Raw genomic sequence first — 23,819 nt, forward strand, 5'->3', positions numbered from 1 at the left:
TATTCATTAATTTTTTTTTTTTTCCCTTCTAAGGGTTTTTTAAGTTAAAATAGGAATGTTTCTCACAAATTTACTAAATCAGAATCAAAACTTAAACTCCAGTTGCTGGGAGAAGGGAGGTTCTTCACACCTGAGAAGAAGTGGAGGGGTGAATTTCAGACATGTGCTGTGGGTCTGCTGCAATCCTCAGTTATTTTTGGGTACTGCCTGCCAGAGGACCTTGCTGACATGTTCATTTGATGATGATAACTCTTGGATCAGTTTCCCAAGCAACAAGGCAATGGCTGTGCTGCTTCCCATTCTCACTAAAGGCGAACTGGATAATTAAAGGATGACTAAATTGAACAAATATATAAAATTTGTGAATACTAGTGAGAAAAAATTAATTACGTAAATTAAAAAGGCAAATTTAGCAGGACATTAAGGAAAAAGGAAGTGCAGATTTTGTATTAGAAACATCTTCACAGATGGGCATATCAGGCTGTGACAAAAAGCAGTCAGAAGTTTGAAGAGATGAAAGGCTGGATTAGTTGTTGTTAGGAGCCAACATTTGATAGCTAGTATGGGAATTTGGAAGACAAACTGGGGAATACTGTCAGCCCATTGTAGTGCTGGACTAAAAGGGCTCTTGATAGGTTTTTTTCCAAAGTGAACAAAAGTGGGAGGCAAACTGGCTTGCCAAGAGGAATAGTTAGCAATTAATGAAAAATAGCTTTGCTCTTTGTAGGCTTTACAGATGCAAGGATGGGACAAACATTTCTTTGGTCCTGATTCAGCAGGTTCACGGGGGTCACACAATTCACAGCACAAAGCTCTGGCCTGACCTGCAGAGAGCGATCTGCTGGAGAGCCACGGACCACAGGAAAGCCTTTGATCTCTGTGTGTGCCTGCCAGTTGGCCACTGCTGTGTCAGAAATGCCTCTGCTGCTAGTGGGGAATGTGAGTGTGATAAAGGGAATTTCAGAGCGTGCTGTATGCAGAGCCTCCGCTCCCTCCTGCCTCCAGAATGTTCTGTGGCTCCAGAACCAGCTGGATGGTAACACTTCTCTGGACTCCTCCACACACCATGTGGAGAAACGAGCAAAGCCAAGCTCAAAGACCCTCAGACGAGTTGGATTAAATCATTTATGGCTGCAGAACATTTCCTCTGGCTGCCTAAGGAGACTGTCATCATTCCAGGGCTACCTCAGCTGCCAGTGGTGACAGCGGTGCCGTGTTGTCCCAGCACTGCCCACAGTGGAGTCCAGCTTGCAAGGATGGACACCATGTGGTCCACCTGCAGCAAGAAAAAGACAGGAAGGTGAATGTGCCCAGGATTTGCAGGGGGACATAAGGCTGAATGCCCCGAGTGCCCAAATCACATTTAAAAGTTCTTGTTCTGATGAGCTGGCCCTACAGAGTTTCTCTAAGGAGCTGAGCAGTGAGGAAGAGGTGCAAAACTGAAGGCCAAGAGGCTGCAGGTCTGACGAGGTCCCAGCACCCTCCGCAGGGCTGGAGCCTGGGAGCAGGAGGTCAAGGGGATGTGCTCCCAGCCTGCAGCCAGGGAGGGTGTGAGGAACACGTGTGCTGCTGGGGGGGAATGAGCTGGGGGGCATGGAGCGGGAGGAGAGGGAGTGTTTGGGGGCAAGGAGAGGCTGAACTCTCCTGGGGGCTGGAAGGGTCCCAGAACAGCACTGCTCAGCTGGTGTGGAAGTGTCAGGGTGAGGAGCACAGCACATGGCACAGTGCTCTGGTGGGATGGCAGGAGCAGCTCTGGGCGTGAGGTCACTGAACCGACTGCCACAGCCTCTTCTCTGCCTTACAAGCACCTCTCCTCTCCAGCCTGCTCCAAGCAGCAGCCTGGTTTCTGAGATCCTGCAGAGAGCCGGTTGCTTGGAAATAAGACCTAGACCTGACAGCCCTGGACTTAATTGAAGCCGTGAGTATTCTGGTCAAGTACAAGTTACAGACACTTAGGGGCGAGTGAAAGAGTGTTGGAGTTTGTTTATTTATTTATTTATTTATTTTGGGGAGTTGTTACTCTGTTGGCCAAACTGCCTTCCACTCTAAATTGGCCTTTGGACTCTTTGCTTACAGCAAAGTATAGACAAGAAGGCCACTGCTGCCTAAACCCCACTGGTGTTTGCAGTGAGGCACAAAATACCCTTACAGCAGTGGGGTGAGGGGAGGACTGTGCCCTTGAGCCTCAGTTCCAGCAGGAGCTGGACCAGGAGCAGGACACTGGGGACAGATGTGGAGGGCTGTGAAAGGGGGCACCTCTGGCTGCCCAGGATGGACGGACGGACGTGGGGAGCAGCGCGATCATCCGTGTCCCCACAGTGGGGTCCCTCCCAGCCAGTCTGCCAGGAATTCCTCCTCACCCCACAAGTGAAGGGTGAAAGGGGGTGGGAGTGTGTGTGATAGGACAAACACTGCACCACATCTCTCCTGTGCAAAGGCCTCTGGGCTGTGCAGCCAGCAAGGCTCTGACTGCAGCAAACTGTGCTCTTTCTTGCACAACAGCAGCATTACCCATGAAGGAAGGCCCCAGCATTTGTGAAATCCAGTCTCAAGTTTACAGGGTGCTGGAATGTCTTTCCATTGCACAACAGCATGGCGAGCTGCTCTGGGATGGAGATGGAGCAATTTTCTCTGTAGCTCTCCAGGAGCAGGATAAACCACATTTATTTTTCACACCACATAAGGATTTATGGGAAATGTTGACATGGTTGTGTCTGTTTGTCAAGGGTACAACAGCAGCTTCAGCATTTTTTTGGCACAGCTCTTTAAAATCCAACTGTTTACTGACTTGTCATCTTTGTCTTACAGTAAAAAAAGGGTAATTTTGTTTTGTACTTCAGGGATCTATTCAGATAATCTCATCTCCTTAGTTATGAATAAAATGAGGTGTGATTTTCACATGTATATATTCAAACTGCAGCTACCAGCCTGTCCCTCATCTTACAGGAGCAGTGCTTCCAGCTCATATATTGATTTAATACTTTTATGGGTTTTTATAGCAATTTTCTTTCCATAACAGGTACAGAAATCTGAGCATACATTCCTGTATACCGTGTATTCCATTATAAACAGGAACTCACTTCTCTGGGCATTAAATCCAGTTTACAAAACAATGTTCTTACTGCAGCCAGGACTGCCAAGCAAAATATTTGCGTATTTACTGCTCTGACAGCCTGGCAGTTGGATCTGGTGGGTGGTAGCAGAGCCACAGCATTTACCTTTGTTAAGCAGCAAGGGCTTGAAAGAGGATTTTATACATTAAAAGCCTGGAAAGGGTTGAGAAGAGAGGGTTGAGGCTCAGGGTGATAAATGTCTGAGAGACTTACTATAGGGACTTGGGTAGAATTAGAGAAAAACCAAAAAGTTCAGATCAGCCTCCAAGATAAAATCCTTGGGGAGTGGTGCAGAGGCTGGAAAGTGAGACTGGGGCTAAAGCAGGGGAATGAGAGAACCAAACAAAGCCTTTGGTTTTGCTCTGTTAAAGCTTTTGCCTTTTATCCAGTCATTCTAAATAACTGTGGATAATCTAACCATGATGCTGCAATTCTAATAATCACGTGAATTTTCATGTGAAATAGTTTCTGGTTTCCATTGCTGAAAAAAACCCCCATGTATTATAAATATTTAGGTTTATTCAAAGCCCTGCCTAGTTTCTGAAGGTGTACAGTCCATGGTGGTTGCCCTGCCCTTGCCCTGTCTTCTCCTCCCTCCCAACAATTCACCCCCAAGAGCTTCAGGAGACAGAGCTTAGGATGGATTTCATTAGGCAGAAGGGCTGAGGGAGGTTTTTCTACAGATCTTTACAGCGAAGGTATGTCCAGGAAGAAATCCAGCTTGCCCTTCTGATCCCAGATTTGGGTTTGTAGTCTTAGCAATAAATTAAAAAAAGGAAAAATGCCCCCTGTGAACTGCGCATACATTATCATTTCCCATGGATTTCCAGGGCATTGTCAAACTCCACCAGGCCAGCTTCCCAGTGTCCAGCTGGAACTGCACTGGGAAAAAGCAGTCACTGACAGGAGTTTGGAGCTGAACCAAAGGCTCTGTGCACAGTGGGCCCTGTGGAATCAGGTGCTGTGCAGCCCCAGCTTTGTGTCTTCCACCACCATGGCTGGGAAGTGCAGGGTAAGTATTGCATGAAAACTTCTTAGAAAATCACAAATACTTCTGAAAAGGCCCGAATTTACCCATTATTTTGGAAATACCCATACAAACTCATACAGTGACTGCTGGTGTCCTCAGCACAGAATGTCAGTAATTACTGGCACCACAGTAATGGTTGTGAAGGGAAAGGGAGGTGCAGATGAACTGGGGAGTGTTCAGTCATTGGCTGCCTGTGTGCTGACTCCTGGCAAGTAATGGCTCTTCTTTTCTGGTTAATTCAGCAAGAAAGCACATCAGACCCTAGAATTCAAATACCTGCTGCCATCCTTCTGGTGAGAATCCTGCAGCTGTCTGGAAGCTGCCTGCACTGTACCACAACCACATCAACACCTCGGGGAGGGTACCCAGCTGACAGACACTGCAAGTGAGGCAGACTGGTGAGTGTCATCTTACCAAAACTCAGCAGAAGCAAGACAAAACATGCAACTCATTAAGTAACCCCGTATGATCTTTTGAGTTCCAAAACCCCTTCAAGTCTGAGAAACTCTGATTAGGAGGAGGGTTAAAAGGAATCCTGTGGTTTGACAGAGCAGAAGCAAGCAGGGCTGGAAATTCCCAGGCAGGGCTGTACTGAGCAGGCAGCTGGTGCCTGGGGATGCTGCTGCAGAGACGCTGTCGATGTGCCTGTGGACAGCTCTCTGGGAAAAGTTTCGTTGCAAATTCTAAATCAATGCAGATAACTTGTGTGAGTGAGTTTCAGAAGCCTCCCAGGAGTGAGTGTGTGTGCTCCGGGTGAGCCTGGCAGGGACTGGGACGGCCTCAGCTGCTCCAGTCACAGCCACTGCTTGCTCAGATGGGCACCAGCCATTTCCAATATGCTGTGGGTATCCGTGAAATAAGGTGTTTGGAAAAACTTGATAATACGAGAGTATACTGGAACATTTCTTGGATCAGGCTGCTGCATTACTCATGCATCATTAATTCTCCAGATATTAAGGGAACATTTCCTAATATTGGGCTGTAGTCCGTTAAAGAGATACAGAACAGCTTGCTCAGGTTAAAGTCTGATGTCAAACGCCCTTGGCCAGGCAGCTCCAGCACAGGAGGGGAGGGAGGGACCCCAGGTGGGGCTGCTGGTGCAGGGCAGCCGGGCTGTGCTCACACAGGTTCCTGTTTCTCACTGCGGACTGTACATGTGCAGGTTTTACCAGCCCCCAACTGCAATATCTCATTGCTAGTGCTCACATTGCCTCACTCCCAGGCAGGATCCCCTCTTGTCACAGCAGACCAATGTAATGCTCTTTTTGGCATTCCATCTCTAACTAAAACCACTTCTAGCTTCGCCTGCGAGCCCGAGTTTGCAGAGAACGCAGCTGCAGCACTGAGGGCATTGGGAATGCAGAGTCATTACCTCTGGTTTTTAGTTGCTGCCATTCCAGTGAGATTCTCCTCTTTTCTGGGCTTAGAGCTGCCCTGGCACTTTCACTGCCTTTGTTACTGCCACGCCAGAAGCACAAACAGAATGTCAAGAGAGCCTCGTTTCCTTTCTTCGCGATGTTGGTCCGTAATGATGCTACCCACTGCTTTACTGCTCGTGTCCCCTGTGAAACTGATAGCTGTGCATAACACTTCAGAGCTGAGAGGAGTTGGGAGCATGTCAGCAACCAACTGCTTTATTCAGTTATTCTCCTGGATGGGTGAAGCTATCCCCTGCATTTTAAGGTCGTCTATTAAGAGGGAGCGTGGAATTGGTAAATGACAGAAGAAGGGACCCCAGGGAGAGGCTGCTCTGAGCTCAGCATGGGTTCCCACTGCCAGCACTGTGTAATATTTCATGGCTTTTTGCAGTTTTTAGATGCTTTGCAGGTAGATACCTATTTAATTACAGCCCTAGATGGACATGGAGGGCAACAAAAATCGCAAGGGCCATGTATGCAATGAGGGGAAATCAGCTGAAGATGACCTGCAATGCCCGGGAGGCTGGAGGTCTGCAGCACACGTGGCCTGCCAGGAGCTGCCTGTCTTCCCATGGGGCCTCTGGAAAAGTGGAGGCTTCTGCCTTTGGGATCTGCTTAGGATGGAACCAGTGATGGATGCAAACCCAGCCATCCCTGTGAGGAAGTGCTCAGAATTCTGCTTTGTCTGCCTGAGCTAAATGGAAATGGGTCTCTGAGCATCCCCCAGTTCCCATGGGACTGCAGACTCCAGTGAGCTGGAGCACCCTGAGCGCTGGTGGAGCCTCTGGTGTGGGAGATGCAGAAGCAGGAGGGAGTGAGGAGTAGGACAGGTTGGATAAGCCATGTAATCCCTGGGCCCCAGGGACATTCCTGCTGCAGCAGAGTGAATTTTGCTGTAAAAACTTATCATCTTCATTTGCCCTTGCATGCAGAAGACTTTAGTTTGGAGAGTGCTTTTTCTCTTTTTTCTTTTTTTTTTCTTTAATATATTTTAGTGGAATTACTTATTATAGATAACCCTGCTGGCTGTATGCAGAAATCTGAAAGGAAACAGGATCTCTGCTTTCGGGAGCTGATGGCTCTTTGTCATGGCACTGATTTCTTGAAACACAACCAATTTTCTATTTAATCCTTCTCATGTGTTATTTCTCTTTATGCTGCGAAGTTGTTCTTTATGGAAATGATGCTCTCGTGTATCATGTACAAAGCAGACTTTAGATCAGAAGATAATTTTGGTGGCTTACCAGGTGGAATTTGGGAGGCACAATGAGGGCAGGTGAAAAGCTAGAAAGCCCCAGTGGCAGGGGGTTTGTGGAGCTTTTGAACCAACTCTCCATCACTACAACCTGCTGCACAGTTAAAGCTTGTCAGCAGCAATGGAGCCACAGAAAGATAAAGTGAGAGACTTCAGTGTGAAATCTGAAGGTGGGGGGGAAGGCTGTTCAGCACCCCTTGATGAGCCAGGAAATTCGGTTGCTGCAGTTTTCAACAATTTTCTTATCTCTGGCATGTCAGGTGGGTGTTAATGCTTCCAAGTTGTTTCCACCACAGGGATTTGCTCTGAGGAAGAAGAAGAAGCCTGTGACAGCAGCCACAGCCAGGTGTCAGGCAGCAGCAGGACAGCGGGCACCGGGCGGTGCAGGATGGTGCTGGAAGGGCCCTGCCTCTGGGTCCATCATCACCCAGGCTGCACGAGAGGTGAGAGGAGAAACACAAACAGCAATGGAAGCAGTAAAGTAAACAATTTACATGGAAGGTCAAAGCTGCTTTATTGTTTTTATCAGTTGGATTTGAGTGAAAAAGGAGATCTGCTCGGAGTGCTCCTGCAAATACCGCACAGGTCTGTGGTTGTGCCTGCAAGGCTTGGCACACCACCCAGGCTACCGAGCCTGCCACGGTTCAAGGAGAGTCTGGACAATGCTCTCAGGCACGTGGTGGGAATCTTGGGGGTCCTGTGCAGGGCCAGGAGTTGGACTGGGCATTCACTGTGTGTCCCTTCCAGCTCAGGATACTTTATGACTCTCTGCCTCGGTGGTGGTGAATTACCCACGTATTTCCTGGGCTTGTGGGCTCAGGCTGGAGTGCTACATGGCTGTGGCAGAACTTCCTCAGCAAAGACAGCTGCTTCGTTTCCTCAATAGCTGTTCCAAGCAGCACTTCTTCCTTTCCCACCTTCTCTCTGCGGGCTCCAAGGCTGTTGAACATATCTAAGCACACGGTTTTTAATGTGTCCCAGGAGCTGGCTTAGTCATTTAATGATTTTGTGTATCTCTCTTTCTGTAGCTTTTTTCCTTCAGGGAAGAGGTAAAATATCTGCTATTCTGTCACTATCAGAGGCACGGTCCTGTGGAACTCACTGAGGGGACGAGGGAACCTGCAGAGACTTGAAGGGAAAACCGTCACGGAGCTTAAACCAAAGCTAGAGGCAGCCATGGGACCTACAGAGGAACTGCCCTGGCGGCTGCCCGGGGCTCCAGGGAAGCATCTGTGACACCCCAGTGTCCCTGGGGCAGCGAGCAGCCCATGTGGTGCCTGTGTGAAGCTGGGGACTCCCAGCACCTGGGGAGGCTGCTCCTCCCTCCCCTCTGGGTTTTGTCCCGTTGCTGGAGCAGGACCTGTGGTCTCACCCAGCAGGAGGGATGTTTGTTTGTGTGTCCCTCATTGGAGCCGACACAACCCACCCAGAACATGAAAACCTGGAGTCCTGAGTCACCTCCAAGAAACGCTTCCCTCTGCAAAGCCTCTGCCTGGCGGGCAGGTTCCACATCTGACCTGGAAACAGTAAAACAAAGATGATCATCACCCACAATTTCCTTGGGATCAAGGAGCTGCCAGTCAGGTTAGCTATGACGTGGGTAATTCTGAGTACCAGCACAGTTCACCTGACACCCCCGTCCTGCAGCTAAGAAGTGCCAGCAAGGATGAAGGATGAATAAGCGCGTCATTAAGCTAATGAGACCCATATGCTTGTGCAGTCAAATAAAAGTGAACTAAATGCGTGGAAGAGCCAAAAAGCAGATGAATGAACCACGACAGACATCCTGAAATCATGTTTAAAATGCAGATATTGATATTTCTCACGCTGTTTCCCCGTATGTAAATCACATCTTCTCTGCTAGAAGAGAACATATTTTGACCTTGAGCTCACGCAAAGGAAGCAAACCCAACTTGAGAGAATACTGAGAGGCTGCTGTGATTGCTGGAGACCACGGACAGTTGGGAGTCACAAACCAGACTTGCCATCGTGATGGATGCTGAGCATGAAAGCCATTTATATACAAATCTGCACAAATTGATCGGAGGGGTTTTTTTCCTAAAAATGCAAACCACATTTTTCTCATGGGATCAAACTGCAAATGTTGGGTTTGGGGAATCCTGAAATAGTTGCAGTCAGAAAGCACTTCAGTACCAGAGAAATTACCCTCTTTCTTCTGTTCCCATGTTACTTGTACAGGAGAAGGAAAAAAAGAAAAGAGAAACAAACCACCAGAACTAATGAGCTTGCTATTGTTTTTCAGTAAAGGTGTAACTCAGGGAGAATTTTCCTTCCTTTGTGAATGGTTTGGGCTGCTCGTTGCAATTCACTTGCTCTCTAGTGCTGCTGGAGCTGACATTTATTGCTTTGCAGGTCTGAAAGGTCAGCCCACCTTTCTCCACCAGTGACATAATTCAGTTGGGCAAATTATGTCCTATACATACTGCTGGCAGAGGGCTACAAGCTTCAGGCTTCCCTCCTGGGAAAATGTGCCAAAATTCCTCTCCTTCCCTTTGAACGTGCTGCTTTGAGTGTTTGTGTGGGGTGGAGCAGCCCCTCTGCCTGCAGAGAGGCTGCCCTTGCACCGAGCATGGCTACGGCAGCACAGGCTCGTGGGTGCTGCTGTTTGTGATTAAGTGACTGAATTGTGAGTTTGGGGCCAACAGACAGGCTTTAAGGTCTCTTCCAACCCCAGACATTCTGTGATTCTCCAATTTATCACATGCCTGGGTTATAGGAGGAAGCTGAGGGTGCTAAATAATGTTTGGCTCAAGGGCGGTCAGATGTGTTTGCTTACCTGATTTTCTTGTCATATATATGTATTTTTGCCTTTTGCTGATACCCTGATTTTTCTGACCACCCTTTCAGGGAGCAGAAAGAAAACAGACACCCTTTTCCTTGGTTTCCTTTTGGACTATCTTCCTGAAAGGCAAAAAGCTGTGAACACCCATCAGATTCAGTTCAGCTGCTGGTGCCGTCTCAGCTGGAGGGCCGAACTGGACAGCAGCACGGACACACTGTCAGAAACAGACCCTACACCCGGCCAAGTTGTGTGCACCCACAGCAGCAGAAGATGGAAATGTTTGGAAAAGACTTTTGTGGGTTTCAACTGAGCAGAGATTTTCACAAAACACGGTTTCAGGCTGGTAGCCCAGTGTTTAGAGACTTTCTGTATGTTGAAGTGGTAAGGTAGAGCTTTAAAGCTGTGAAATAAAGATAACTGAACCCAAAATGGAGAAATTGAGTGTAGAAAGAGCTGTGCTGGTTAGCACCAGCCAGGGACTTGGCTCCCAGCTTCTCTGTATGATCTGATTACACAAGTTGTTGTTGTGGTCTGTGTTTGTTTTGTTTCTATCTCTGCTGTTTTGGGATTCGACCACATTGCAACATCTCCAGCTCAGTGCCTGTGGAGGGCCTGCTCCAAAGGGTTCCTTGTGGTCCACAGTGCTCCTCTAATCACTGAAATATGACCCTGCACTGGGGATTAGGGAGGGTGCTCCAAGGGTGACGTAAGTGTTGCTTATCAGACACTTCTCCCAGAAATGTGGCACTATCCTGAGCTGGCATCAGCTGACAGGCCATTCATTACAGGCCACTAATGACAACTTCCTTCCCTCATATCATACTGTAAATGCATTCATAGATCACAGCAGTTGCTCATATCTTGCTTAGCAGGTGAAAGGAAATCCCTCTCCTCCAGAATAAGTGAATTGAGATGGGAGTGTCATTCCTGCTTCATCAGGACTACAGCAAAGGCTTTTTTTATGGTTTGAGATAGAGGAGAGTAGCTGCATTTTCCTGTTTCTTCTCACGCACCAGAAAGGTTCCGTTTGGGAGCTCATATTAACCAGCCTCATGAAGTGCACCATATGTTTTAGTCTTTTTTAATTAATGTAGCCTTTACAGCCTCAGCTAAATGTCATCCTTAGTGCTTTGTTTTACAATTAAATCTCTCCTTTGGGGAGATCCTAAAATCTTTTTCTCTCGTCGTCTGTGAAGTGTAAAGGAGAACTGCAAATTTACATTACTCTAGGCAAACAACAGTTTTGTTTGGAAAACAAACTTTATTATTATATCAAGATGCTTTTTATTAAATGCTGTGTTGATGCCACATAACAAGAATGTAGGTGATATGGGATATTTTTGCTCCCTCTTCAGTGCCTTGCATAAGGCAAAGTGTTGGTTTATTATTTGAAGATAAAGGTCTACACAAAATAAAAAAAAGCCAGTATCAGCTCAGGTCTCCACACATTCCAAAGATCTCAGAGCTAGAAGGATGAATTTACATCTTGAGCAGACTGTTGGTAATTGCTGAAGGACTTGAATCTATTCACAGCTCTCTCCCACTCCTCAAACCCACACACTCTTTCTGCAAAGTGCTTTGCACACAGATAAATCTCATTAAAATAAAAAAATATAAAAATTCTTAACTAACAGCAAGGTTAAATGTAGCCCTTCTGAGCCTCCTGTGGAGACTGTGGAAGTTCCACAGGAACGCTTCTTACTGCAAACCAGTTCCTGGGCGCGGGGATGGGAATGTGCCTTTCCTTGGCTCCAGAGGGTCTCCAAGCTGGTCCCAAGCACTGATTGAACATCAGAGCTCCCTTGTAAGGTAGAGAAGGGATTTCCCCACACCTGGAGGGCATCCCCTCGCTGGGATGGAGGGTGCTGGCCCTGGCACGGCTTCAGCTGGGACCGTGAGGAGCTGTGGCCACTCTCATCACAAATGTCACCAGGAAGTAATTCGTAACTATGTTTTGTGCTACTTTATGTGGATCATGCTGAAGGGAGAAATACTCGTTGTCTTTTCCAGTTTCCCTGGGAGTGGTGCTGATCTGTCACAGAAGCGTTAGCGTTGCAGTTTGGGGGAAAACCAGTTTAATTTATTGCTGATTAAAACAGAGATGGTCAGGAACAAAAACATACAACACCTTCCTCGCCCCTCCTCTCTCCTGGATGTCAGTGGGCTGTTTCTGACACTTCTTTCCTCACAGCCCTGTGGTATTTTAACCTTTCTGTGCTCCCTGAGCCCAGCGGTGCCGCAGCCTCCCCGAGGGGCTGAGCGGAACCCGCCAGCGCCTGCCCCAGCCAGGCCATGCTCTCCCACTGCTCTTACTTTATACAGCAGGTGCTGGAAATACAATTCCTCCATCTCAGGAGGCTGTGCCCTGCCTTGTCCCCTTCTCCATGCCTGGAGCTGCCCCGTGGTGAGAGGCTCATGAGATCTGGGCAGAAATTCCTCCCTCCTGAGGTGGCTTCTCCCTTCATTAATTGTTCCTGCTCCCCTACCCTGAGCCAAGGCACTTCTCGAGGGCACCCTGGCTCACCCAGGTGTGCCCCGGGGAGCCCAGACCCCACACGGCTGCCCCAGAGGTGCTGGGGTGGGAGGAAGAGCCTCCTGCACGGGGAGCCCCCTGAGGGGTCCCCATTGCCATCAGGGCCCTCGGCAGCCTTGCAGTCCTCTCTCCTCCTTGGGTTAAATTTGGGTAAAATGAGATGCCCCTTCCTTCTCTGAGAGCAGTGTTTGCACAGGGCTCAGCTGTGACTCCAGCATCCTCCTCACCCCTGTGTGAGGACACGGGGCCGCGTGGAACTGTTCCACAAGAGCCTGAGGTGGCACAAGGAAGTGGGTCTGTCCTGATGGGCAGCTACCACAGGGCTTTGGTAATCCCAGTTTCCAGATCTCACCTTAAGGACAACAAAAACCCAACAATAAACAAACACAATTTCCTCTATGACCCTCTCTTTGTCCCAGAGATGTTCACAGCTTACGCTGGAGACCACCGGAGTGGGACCTGTGGGCAGCAGGGATCTGCCCACTGCTGCCTGAAAACCTCTTCAGAGCAGCACTTCCCCAGAAACTGCAGCGTGCTGGGGAAACAGACTGGGCTGTTGCAGGCCAGACCCTCACTGCAGGGGCTTTTTCTATTTATTTATTTTTTTTCCTTCTGATGGTTATAACACTAATGGGCCACATTTTTCATTCTCTCTGGCATTTTTAACGAGAAGCAGGGATATAGGAATATCCCTAAACAGTTTACATGTGTGTTCTGAATCTCAAAGTAAACATCCAGCCAAATTTCACGAGGGAAACTGGAGACAGCTGTGAAAGGGGCGTTTCATAGGGTCAGCTATTCCCCTCAGTGGTGATGGGAGCCATGTCCAAGGCAATCATGGGCTGGGCTTTGAGCATGAACGAGTCAGGGCTGTATAGTATTACAGCCCTGTTATTTTCCTGCACAGCAGCATCCATAAATTCAGCAAGGAAGTGTGTGCTGGATGTGGATGCCTACTGCATGGATCCAGCCCCAATGGTGCAGTTTCAGCTACAGTGGAAAAAAAGAAAACGAAACATCGCAGTGGGGTTTTCCAGAGCAGGTCACATTAGGAGTCGTTTTTAACTTTGAACTGAGATGATTTTGTGTGAACTGGGTATATTTGTGCAGGATGAGATGTCCAAATAGTCCCTGTGGGGCTCCTGAGCTGGCTTTGTTCAGAACTTGGCTGGCTGCGTGTCTGTGCTGCCCAACAACAGCGATGTTTGCCTCGTGAGATGATAACTTTCACATGTTGTTAGAGACCCATCACGGCAGAAGTCAGAACTAACCAGCTCACATGGCCTTCAGCTTTCCAAGATTTAATCATCAGTTTTCCAGGCTGGTTCAAGTTTTTATTAGCTGCACACCTTACCCAATTTGCAAAGCCTCTAATGTGAGGCCTCTAATTCTGGCTGGAGCAGAGAGCAGCTCTGCCAGCACTTGGTGACTGTCACCCGTTTTCCACAGCAGTCAAAACACAGTTTTACTTTCTGCTTTGGATCATCTGCATTTCAGAAGAAGTGATGCAGTAGCAATGACAATAACTGCATATTCAGTAACAGTGCTTTAGTTTCTGTCCCAATTGGTTTATTTTAACAGAACACTGGTTTTCTTGTGGAAGAGGCACTGTGAGCCTGTGGCTGGGATAGAAGGCAGCATCAAAGAGCAGCTTGTGCATGGGGTGACTTTGTGACATCTGGGGAAACAGGCATTCTGGTGGTTTATTTGTGTAGTAGGTATTTATTACCATTGCAGGATGTTACTTGGGCTCAGACCCTGCATTCTTGGCCTCAGTGCAAACGTTTTTATTCAAGCCATTCACCAGAGGAAAACAATGATCTGTGACGAGTAATTATAAGGGTTTATGCACTCCTTTGTCAAATGGGACCTTGCTGTACCTTCCAGCTTGCCATCGACCCACACTCATTGGCAGCAGGTCTCTGCCTGTGTGGGCTGAGCTGGAAGCCTCTCAGCAGCAGTGACAGTCCCTCCTTTGTCCCGTGTGTCACCTGGCTGGGCTTACAGCAGGCCCCTCACACTCAGCTGCTGCTCAGGACAGACTCGTGTGTGTGAGGATGGAGCAGTGCCCAGTGTTGGAGTGGATGAGGCAAAGCACCAGTCTCTGTTAACAGAGTGATGTGAGGTGCTGCTGGGATCTGAGATCCTGCTGGACAGCAGGGAACTGTGGGAGGCTCAAGCAGTGTTTCCCTCTGTGTTTGTGAGCACTGGAGATGAGACAGAGCTAGTCCTGTTTATGATTCGAGTGGTTTTGAAGGGCTGCTGTTTGTGGCAATTCTCTGGTAGCTCAGTGAGTGGGCAGAGGCAGCAGGTAACTCCAGACAGCAAAGCAGAGCTTGGGAGATGAGACTTCCCGTGCAGTGAAATGCAGAAATAGCAGATGGAAATCATATCTCCCTTCAGGGATGAAAACACAATCTACTCATTTTGGGTGGGTAATGGAGCGTGTTACAGGGGAGGTGAACTTGCAGCTGGAATCTAGGTGGGAATATCCAGGCCCAGAAGGACACCTTTACAAATTTCTAGACTTCCCCCTGCTTGCTGTCGTCCTCCTCTCTGTATCCCCTCTGGCTTTCCCACTGGAGTCTCTCCTGTGTCCCACCCCCTGCCATACCCCTGCCATACCCAGATCTCTGCACCCTCAGAGGATCCTGCTGAGGAGCAGAGCTGGACGTGGGTGCAAAAAACCACACGAGAAGAGCCCACACAGAAAGAGCCCGTGGGCTCTGGGTCCTGGCTGGCAACCTTAAATGTTTGTGAAGTTCTGCTGAAATGGCTTTTCAATACTTGATCCTTCCTAAATTAGCAGCGTGTTTCAGAATCATAATGCAGATCATGACTCTGAGGGCGGCTTCACGGGATGCAGCCTGCTGGCCGTCACTCTTATCTTGGATATTTGTTTTGTTTACAACCTGCATGTAACGTGCTGCAACAAATCTAAAGTAGATTTTGACAGTCTGCATTAGTCAGCTCATCCACCACAGAAAGAACTAGAACTTCATCTGTTCTTTGAAAACTTTCAAGGTCAATACTGACCAGTTTCAAAAGGGAAAACAGTAAGAAGAAACTCGTTGTTTCAGTTGCATCTTTAACTTCCCCACTCTCAAAATGTTCAGGTACAAGGGTTCCAGTGAGAGGAACTGGGATGGCCAGGAGGAAACGGGAGATACCAGCAGGGGTGACTGGGGAAAAACACCACTCTGCCTGCTCCCTGCACACCTGTGTCAGATCTGAGCCTCTGCGGCACATTTGGAAATCAGTCCAAGCTAAAGTGTGTCTGACATGCTTGGTTTGGGTTTCTTGGGAGCTTTACCTGTGACAAAAGGGAAGGTAACCAGCGCTGGCAGAGGGGCTGTTTCTGCAGCCATGGGGTAGATGGACGGCTCGCCCTGGCTGTCTTTGCAGCCTTTGCCATCTGAAGGCTCCTCATTGAGGTGACATTTGCTGCCATCAGAGTGCTGAATTCCATCAATTACTAGTGGTGAAGAAGTTTGAGAACCAGGAGCAGTTTCAAATCAGGTTCCAAGATAAAGATAATTTTCCTGCTATTTCCCTTGAAAAGCCTTTTGATGTTAGATTTGGGTACATTTCTCAGGCACTGGCAGTAAAATGCCAGAATCTGAAAGAATACTTTATCAAATGCTGCTTGTAAGTGCTCTTGCCTTGCGAGTACATTAAATTAATGGCAAGTCACTGTCAGGCACACTTGCTGCTGGCTTGAAGAATTAGGCTTTACTCTGTTTTACATGTACCACCTTATTTCCTCCTAGGGCACTCAATGGGTATAGCAGAGAGTGAATGTGACCAAACACCTGCAGAAAAATTGGCTGATGATAAGGAAAGGGAGATGCCTCCTAAACTGCTCGAGTGGGTGATTCTCACACTGCAGGAATCTTCTCCTGTGAGCTGCTGCTTTGACTTTTCCCTTTACAAGTTCTGCTGTGCAGGTCCCAGCAAACCTTTACAAGTCCTGGTGATCAGAAATCCCCAGAATGGTGTGAGCTTTTCTCCATGGGCTCAGAGTCGATGTAGACTGTGACTGATTTGTTTGGATTGAGCTAGTCTATTTCCTCTTGTAGGAAATGTGCTAGAATAGTGACTCTCTGGTTTTTTAAAGCAGCAACATCTGCTGAAGGCTTTTCCTGTGTGAGCTGTGCATTTCTTATGTTTCTCAACCATACACTGCACTGAAAGGCGTGCTGTGGAGTGCTCTGACTTTGGCCAAGGAGGCATTGTTTTCTGTTGCTTTGTGACATCTTCCCAAATTCTGAAAAACTGTGGTTGGATGAGGACACGCAAACAAATATTTCAGTCTGAGTCTGCTCTGCTCCATGGCTGTTCAACCAGAGCAGCACCACTTTAAAGTGGGAATGCTAGAGCTACGTGGAAGGGAGAGTCATGGAAGAGATGTGGCAAAAGAGTTCCTACAATTTACAGGGACAGAGGACACTGGTGGTGTTGTTCCCACTGGTCTGCAATTAGGAAATTGTTGTTTAGGAATCCCTAGAGACTTTTTTTTTTTTAATCTCAGCTCTGGAATTTTAAAATGGCACATCTTCCTTCTCCTGGTTTTCTCCTGGTTTGGTTCCTCTTCTATGGGGCTTTTATTTGGAAAATAAGTTGTTTCTAAGTGGGTCAAGGATTAACCACCCCATGTCCAGAGGTTTCTCTGTGCTCTGGTTCCCTGCCTGTCTCTTGGAAGGAGGCAGTGCTACCCTCTCCCCTTTGGTGCACAGTGCAGAGCTCAGAGCTTCAGGAGTGTTGGAGATGCAAAAAAGGGCTGAATTCAAGTCCAAACTTTTCTCCCGAAGTCAGACTTCCAAAGAGTTTTGCTTTCCAAAGCTAGTCCCTGGGTGGGCATGTGCTATCCCACCCATGAGCATGGCTGCCCTGTCTTTGTGTGGATTCACACGACCTGCCGTATCCTTCCAGTCCCCAGACAATGCTGTCAGTTTTCTTTCATTCAGAAATGATGGATATTTCCATTTACCCTCACTGCATTAAATCCTGGAGGTATTAGTTATTCAGTATCACTTGAAGTCAAAGATAAATATTTTAAGTGATCTCAGGTTGTTAAAAATACGGCTCAGAGACAGAGTTTTTTATTTTTTTTACTTGGATAAATTGAGTGAAAGCAAGGCCAAGACAGAGACCCTGCACACGACTTCCCCACACCTCTCCCCTGCTAAGGTGCTCCAACAAACCTCAAGGGTCAAACCACAGGGTCACCTCCACAGAGGTAGAGAGAAATCAGAGTCCTCTGGTCTTCCTATGCTTTCATTTTTTTCTCCAGATGAAATTCAAGACTGTGTAGGAACACTTTGGGAGGGTTGACTGTTTGCTTACAAAGTAAATAGCCTTTTTCTCTCTGGCTAAAGTTACACAATGATTCTGTGTAGTTGGTCCATCCCTCGGGGAGCCCAGCAGCAATCGGCAGGACCCTTCCCACATCCACTGCAGCATCACACAATAAGACAGTCCCACTTTCCCAAGCACTGGCTGTGTTGGAGACAGGATACCACATTTCAGAAATGGAAACTCTTACCCTGCTACTTTCCCCTAATTGTATGCACATTTTGTCTGTGCAGTCTTCCTTGTGAATGGGAGTTGAGAGCCAGGGCCAGCTCCAAAGTTTTTTCACAATATTGCATTTTCAGTGCCCTACACTGGGCCAGGCTGAGTTTGCAGTGAGGAAGAGAAGAAGGAGGAAGGTGACCAAGCACTGTAGGGAGCTACCACCTCTGATTGCAGCAGCAGATTCTGCTGCATCCCTTGGTTGTTGGGAACGGCAAAGCTGGCAGGCAGGCCATGGATGCTCTGGTGCCTCCAGCAGCTGTTTGCAGCTGTCCCCATGGCCCGGGCCAGGGCTGGTGCCGCAGAGCTGTGCAGCTGCGGGCTGGACGGGGGGCCTTGGTGGGACACTGCCACGCTCCTGCTGCTCTTCCCTGCAGGCTTGGGCAGAACTGTCCTGCCAATAGCTCCAGTGAGCATCAAACAAGCTCTCTTCTTCCCATAACCAAATGCCTAAGAAGATGGAGGAGCTCTGCAGTGTAGAAACATCCCAGCTGCGTGTCTCAGTGCTGCCTGCCCCAGGGACAGAGCTTCGGGGCTGGCCTCACAGTCAGGCTGGAAACAGCTTGTCCTGAAGGGACAGAAATGCAGGGGGAAGCCGAGCCTGATGCCCAGAGAGATGTCCCAGAGCTCCCGATGCAGGGCAAGAGGCTCCCTCTGACCGAGCCCCCTGAGCTCACAAGCGCAGCCCCTGTCTGGCACGGAGCACACCCGGTTCTTCCTGAGACCCTCCGAGGAGGGATGTTTTCCCGATGACATAGTGTTTGTTGCAGGGACCTCGTTCGTCCCAGGGACTTGTCTCTAATTTATCCCAGGATGGGTTTCTATAAACAGCCGCTATTGTCATACGACAGCCGAACGCTCTCGCTGAACAGATCGGGATCCGATCACCAAATGCTTCCCTGAGGGCGAGGTGAGTTTGGGGCTCCTCAGATCTCAGTGAGCATCTGCGGGACAAAAATGAATTTTGAAAAGCCCTTCTTGTAGCACAAATTCGAAGCCACCTTTGGTCGACAGAGCGGGGTTAACCTGGGCAGAGCCGGAGGCGAGGCCCCCCGGCCCCAGGGCAGGCGCGGCGCTCACCTCTCACCCCCGGCTTTTCCTTTTGTCTTTGTAGCTGCGGTCCCCAGGAGCCCGTCTGCGGGCAGCTCCGCTCCCCGTGAGCCTCCCCACACAGCCCATCTCCTTGTCCCGGCGTGTCCGGCCGCGCTCCGCCGCCCGCCCGGGGCGCCGGGGCTCCCCGCCCGTCCGCCCGGCCGGTGTCAGGTTGGACAAACCCCCCGCCGCCGCTCGGCCCCGCCGCAGCTTTCCGGCCCCTCCCTCCGGCTCCCGGGGTCCCGCGGCCCCTTCCCCGCGGAGCGGAGCGGAGCAGCGCGGCGGCGGCGGCCCGGTAAGTGCGGCGGCAGCGCGGGCGCGGAGCCCCGGGCACGGCCCCGCTGTGCCCCGCGGAGCCCCGGCCCAGGGTCCCGGGCCGCTCCCGGAGCCGGCGGAGCGGAGCCCGCTGCAGCCCCTCGACTCAAAGCCCTCTCGCGGCTACCGGGACAAATACGCGGGTATTTCCTTGCGCTGTTCCTCTTCTTTCTCCTTTTTTATTTTTTTCTGTTAGTTTGAAAGTGGCAAATTGTCAAAGGAAAAAAAGTTGCTGTGGATGTTTCAGAGCTGTTGCTTTATTGAAAACAAGTCCCTGGGTGGAGGCGAGAGCAGCCCGCGGGGCGGTGGGAGTGTTTGCAAAGCAAATGTCATTTGGCGTTGGGGGGAGAGCTGCCGAGATTGTTCCATAAACGCGTTCACCGAGTCGGGCAGGCTTGCTCGCCTCCCGTGAGCCGAGCGAAAACCAATGGGAAGTTCGAAAGGAAGAGGGGAAAGTATATGGCACAGCTAAGAAAAGCGCTCTCTGCCTGCCTTTGCTGGTATGCTCGGATTTCTGGAGCGAGCAGCGTTTAAATGGAGCTGGCGCTGTGCCGGGGAGGGTCGGGGGCACCGGGGAGGGATGTGCTGGGGAAGTTTGGGGGACCAGGCTTGTGGGATCAGTGGAGAAATCGAGCTCCCGGCACAGAATCACTCGGTGTGTTCAGGGCTGAGCGAAAGGCAGCCGGTTCTCTGCCCCCACGCCTCCCCTCACTTATCTCTTCCCTTGTCGCTCAAGCGCTGGTGCAGGAGCCTGTCGGTCGCCCCGAGCTGAGCCGCCCGCGGGGAGCGAGGTCAGGGGAGGAGGGTTTGGGCACACGGGCTGTGTAACACCTGCAGGAAGGGCCTTTGAGCTCGCGTGTGCCCCACTGGTACCGAGTTTTCTCTGTAAACCCTTGGTTTTCTTTGGAAGGGAAGGTTGCTGTTATTGCCAGGTTATATCAGCACCGAGTTTGGCTTCTTTGCACCCGCGGGCGATGAGTAGAGGGGCGGTGTTGGGAGTGTGTGTGGTTTTCTGACAGACTATCAGCGCCTGAGTTCTCTCCTTTCCTGCTCCTCCTCAGGACACATCTTTGCTTTAGGCATCCTGGTCCTTTCAGTTGCAAGCGGAGGCTATGGGCGCATCCCATAAATGTGGCTTTACTTGTAACTCATGGCATTTAACAACAAAAACTACAGCTCATGGTATACAGTTAATGGGCATAAAATTATCTGAGAAGATTTTGGACACAAACCACCCTTACTAGTGGAATGGATGAAATTAGTTTTATTATGAAAGATTTTCCCCTAATGACAGAATGGAGGCTATAGAGGCCAAAACCCAGTCTTTTAACTGGTTCTTTTCCCAAGTGGAGTCAGCTGGACCTTCAAAATCACTTTGAAGACAGTTCTACCCACATTAATAGGGCTGATGTTGGCCTAAAAATATCATCCAAAAATCACACTCTTAATTGGCATTGCTTTGTTGGCAAAGCTTTCCCAGTGCTGCGTTACTCTTGGAGAGCCATGTTATTTTAATTGCATCAATGTATTCTGTCACGAAGGCAACGCTCTGAGCAGGATTTATTGAGTTTAGTGTAGTGGCTGGAGCTTTAACTTCTCCACTAAAGACAAGAAACTGATGGCAAAGCCATGGAGCTCTTCAGCCCTGGAAGTGGAATCCTCGGGGATTCCACTTCTGTGGGACTGCAGCAAGCTACTCTGCAAGTGGGAAAAATAATAAGTAAACAGTAGCCTTGCACTGTATATAAATACTAGGAAAACTGGTTTTCTTTTAGTTTAAATCAGTTTTTGTAATTGAAGAGATCTCTCTTCCTGTCCATCTGTCTGTCCATCCATTTTATACCTTTCCAGTCGCATGAGGTGATCATGTGCTATTAGACACTTCTAAATTTAGCTGATCTGCTTGAAGCTGGAAGAAATGGTGTTCTGCAGCTTTGTGTGCTGAGCGTAGGTGGCCTTTGGGAGGTGGTGATGGGCAGAGAGTCCCACAGTGCTTGGTGGCATTAAAGATGACATTCCAAACAAAGCCCTTTCTGTCCCGCTCTGGCGTGCGCTCGTGGGAGAGCTACAGCAAGCCCCATCTCTGGGGGCTGGGGGTGAGTGTGGCTGAGGATCAGCTGGCCCACTGCAAGAGGCTTGTGAGCTCACAGGAGGCCTGACCAGAGCGCTGCTGAGTGTAGCTTTACTCCTGCATGTGTGTGAGCAGCACCCCGGTCAGGTTCTTGGGGCTCAGGGGTGGATTGCCACGGAGCAGCAGCGCAGGGAGGAAATGGCATCCATGGCATCCTCTGCAGGGCTGTCCCCGGCTGGGATGGAGGCTGCTGGACAGTTCCTCAGTGACAGGAGGGGACACTGCTGGGGTTTCCATGCTGCCAGAGCCCCTCCAGCACTGCGGATGTCCCTTCCTCTGGATCTGCAGGAGCAGAGCAGTTACAGCCCTTCTCCGGGCTGCTTTCATTCCATGATTTTGTGACTTTTTTGTGAGCTCCTGTTGCTCTCATTGCTGTAGTGTCGGGTGACTGAGTTCTCACAGGCTGCATGGAGACTGCTGGGTGTGGGAGGGACCTTGGCTGTCCCTCCCCACCATCCCTCAGATTTTGCATCCCATGTGAACCAAACCAAGCTTCCTGCCAACCATGCCTCTCTCTGCTGCTTCTCTCCTTAATCCAGGGAGATGACAAGTGTTTACAGGGTTGGTCTTCTCTTTCAAACTGTTCTTTGGAAATGTTTCCATGCCTGGGAGTTTCTTCCCGCAGTTTGTGGGTACAAGGTGGGATTTAACTGCTTCTGGCAAAACCAGAAGGTGTCTCTTACATTCTCCAGAGATTTTTGGGGGTTGCTGAAAGACTTGCAGTGGGCACATGCTTTCCTGTGGCTGCCTTCTGGCTGTTCAGCAGGAGAAACCAGAGTGCTGCTGGCTGGGACCTGGCTGCCTCTTCCATGAGCCTTTGATCTTGGGGCCACTGTGATCTCAGGTGGCCTCACAGTGCCCTGGGAGCTCCCCTTCCTCCTCTGTCCCAGGGCTGAGCGTGCTGAGGTGTTTTTCTTAGTTGTATGCAGATCCCTAGTGACAGAAAGAACCCTGACTCTTAATTATTGTGCCTCTTATCTCCTCTTCGATGTGCCACCAGCTCATGTGTTTAGAATAAGGCTCTGATCTCATGATATGGGCTCATGCATTCACTTTTGTTTAGCTTTTCCCCCCATTCTCTTGCATTTGAAATTTGGATTTCCTTCCAGCTCATTGGCATAACATTAACCTTTCTTTCTGCTGGAAGTGACATGTTGCCTTTAATAACAGGGGCCTGTATTTAATATCCCAAGAAGTCCTTTCCAATTCCATGTTCATATAGATCAGGAGTTAAACAAAAGAGACTTGGAAAGGGGCTTTCCAAAAAGTGCTTTGTTTTCTCCTGCTTATGTTATTGTGGTCTTTTTGTTGGAAATCAAACTGTCGAAGCAAACATGTCCCACTTAGGTATGAAGAAATGCAGCTCGCTTGTGGCCTGGCCACTCCTCCTCCTGCTGCTCAACATGACCAGAGCAAGACCAGACCCTTCGAGTTACGTTTTCATTATTGTGTGTTACAAACCTGACGTATTATTCATGGAAATTAAGCCATGTTAATTACACCTCTTGGTTTGCATTAAGGCAGACGTACATTCCTGTCTGTCCTGTTTGCTAATGAGCTCTGTGGCTTGGATCCAGAGGCAGGGAGTTGTTTAAGCCCTGTCACTGATGCACTGCCTTCCCCATCCAGATGGGACCTCGCGGCTCACCGCGTCGGGCCGGCCGGGGAAGCCACTGCTGGAGCGGGGATGTCACTGCCATTTCTGCCTGGGTGCAGTGGAGCCTGTGGCTTTCCTCAGCATGGTCTCCTTTTTATGAATGGAGGCAGGCAGGGAGCGCCTGCCCGGTGCCAGGAATGCGGAGCTGGAGGGAGCGTGGGAAGCGCGGCGTGGCACAGCTGCTCGGGCAGCGGCTGGGCTGGGGCTGGGCTCGGGGCACCCCACAGGAACAGCCACCAGCGAGCACCCCACACGCTCCTCTGTGTGCCATGAGGGCTCAGGAAGTGCCCTTCCACTCCTCACAGACTTTCTGCCTATTTTGGTAGGAATTGCTTTTTTTTCTTCATTTTTTTTTTTCTTGTGATCCTTGGCATGAAACTTCTTTTAGTTTAGTTCTAGTTTTTGCTCCTGACTCTATTCGCTGAGAATACCTTGGAGACAAGGAGCTCATTTTTTCCTGTATCCACAAAACCTTTTAGTAACTGCTAACCCCTTACACCTGTACACGTAAGTCAAGAAAAGATCTTAATGCAGTTTTGTCTAGACTGGTGGTGGAGGGAGAGAGAGAAAACAATTCCTGGGGCAGGCATACATGACATTTTGGAAATAGAAAATACAACCAGCAAAGATTATATCCCCACCAGAGCTGGCAGAAGGGGTCTTATGGGTGTTCTTAATCCACCTCACTGCAAATCCAGCCAGGTTAGCTCAAACCAGCTTTGTTTTTGACTTAAATTAGCTGAGTCTGCACTAGCACAGTGAATGTTCCCTCTGTCCCTGCTGCCAGATGTGTGGTAGGGGACTACCAGCCAGCTGCTGGTCCTTAGCCAACTCCTGCCGTAGCCACGGCCAGGAGACACCGTCTGCGTGTCCCCCAGGCTTCACTTAATGAGAGCTG

General features: G+C 49.4%; 1 protein-coding gene and 1 long non-coding RNA gene across 4 annotated transcripts in view; both read left to right on the forward strand.

The window, feature by feature from the left end:
* The first annotated feature begins 2,940 nt into the window (after window positions 1-2,940).
* LOC116449641 lies at window positions 2,941-11,142 on the forward strand. The gene is made up of 4 exons (XR_004242479.1): window positions 2,941-4,125; window positions 4,386-4,541; window positions 7,113-7,259; window positions 7,845-11,142. It is a non-coding gene; the product is annotated as an uncharacterized LOC116449641 (long non-coding RNA).
* A 7,360-nt stretch (window positions 11,143-18,502) lies between these two features.
* The window catches only part of FBLN2 (fibulin 2), a 95,221-nt gene continuing 89,904 nt past the window's right edge, over window positions 18,503-23,819 (forward strand). The window contains exon 1 of one of the 3 annotated variants that reach the window (XM_032120769.1): window positions 18,503-18,636. The gene's annotated coding sequence lies outside the window, so the exon portion shown is untranslated. Of the gene's footprint in view, window positions 18,637-19,046; window positions 19,114-19,539; window positions 19,634-23,819 lie in introns of those variants that run through there. The other 2 variants (XM_032120770.1, XM_032120771.1) reach the window with 2 other exon arrangements.

This window comes from Corvus moneduloides, chromosome 11, assembly GCF_009650955.1.
Source record: "Corvus moneduloides isolate bCorMon1 chromosome 11, bCorMon1.pri, whole genome shotgun sequence".
In the NCBI taxonomy this organism is placed as follows: Eukaryota; Metazoa; Chordata; class Aves; order Passeriformes; family Corvidae; genus Corvus; species Corvus moneduloides.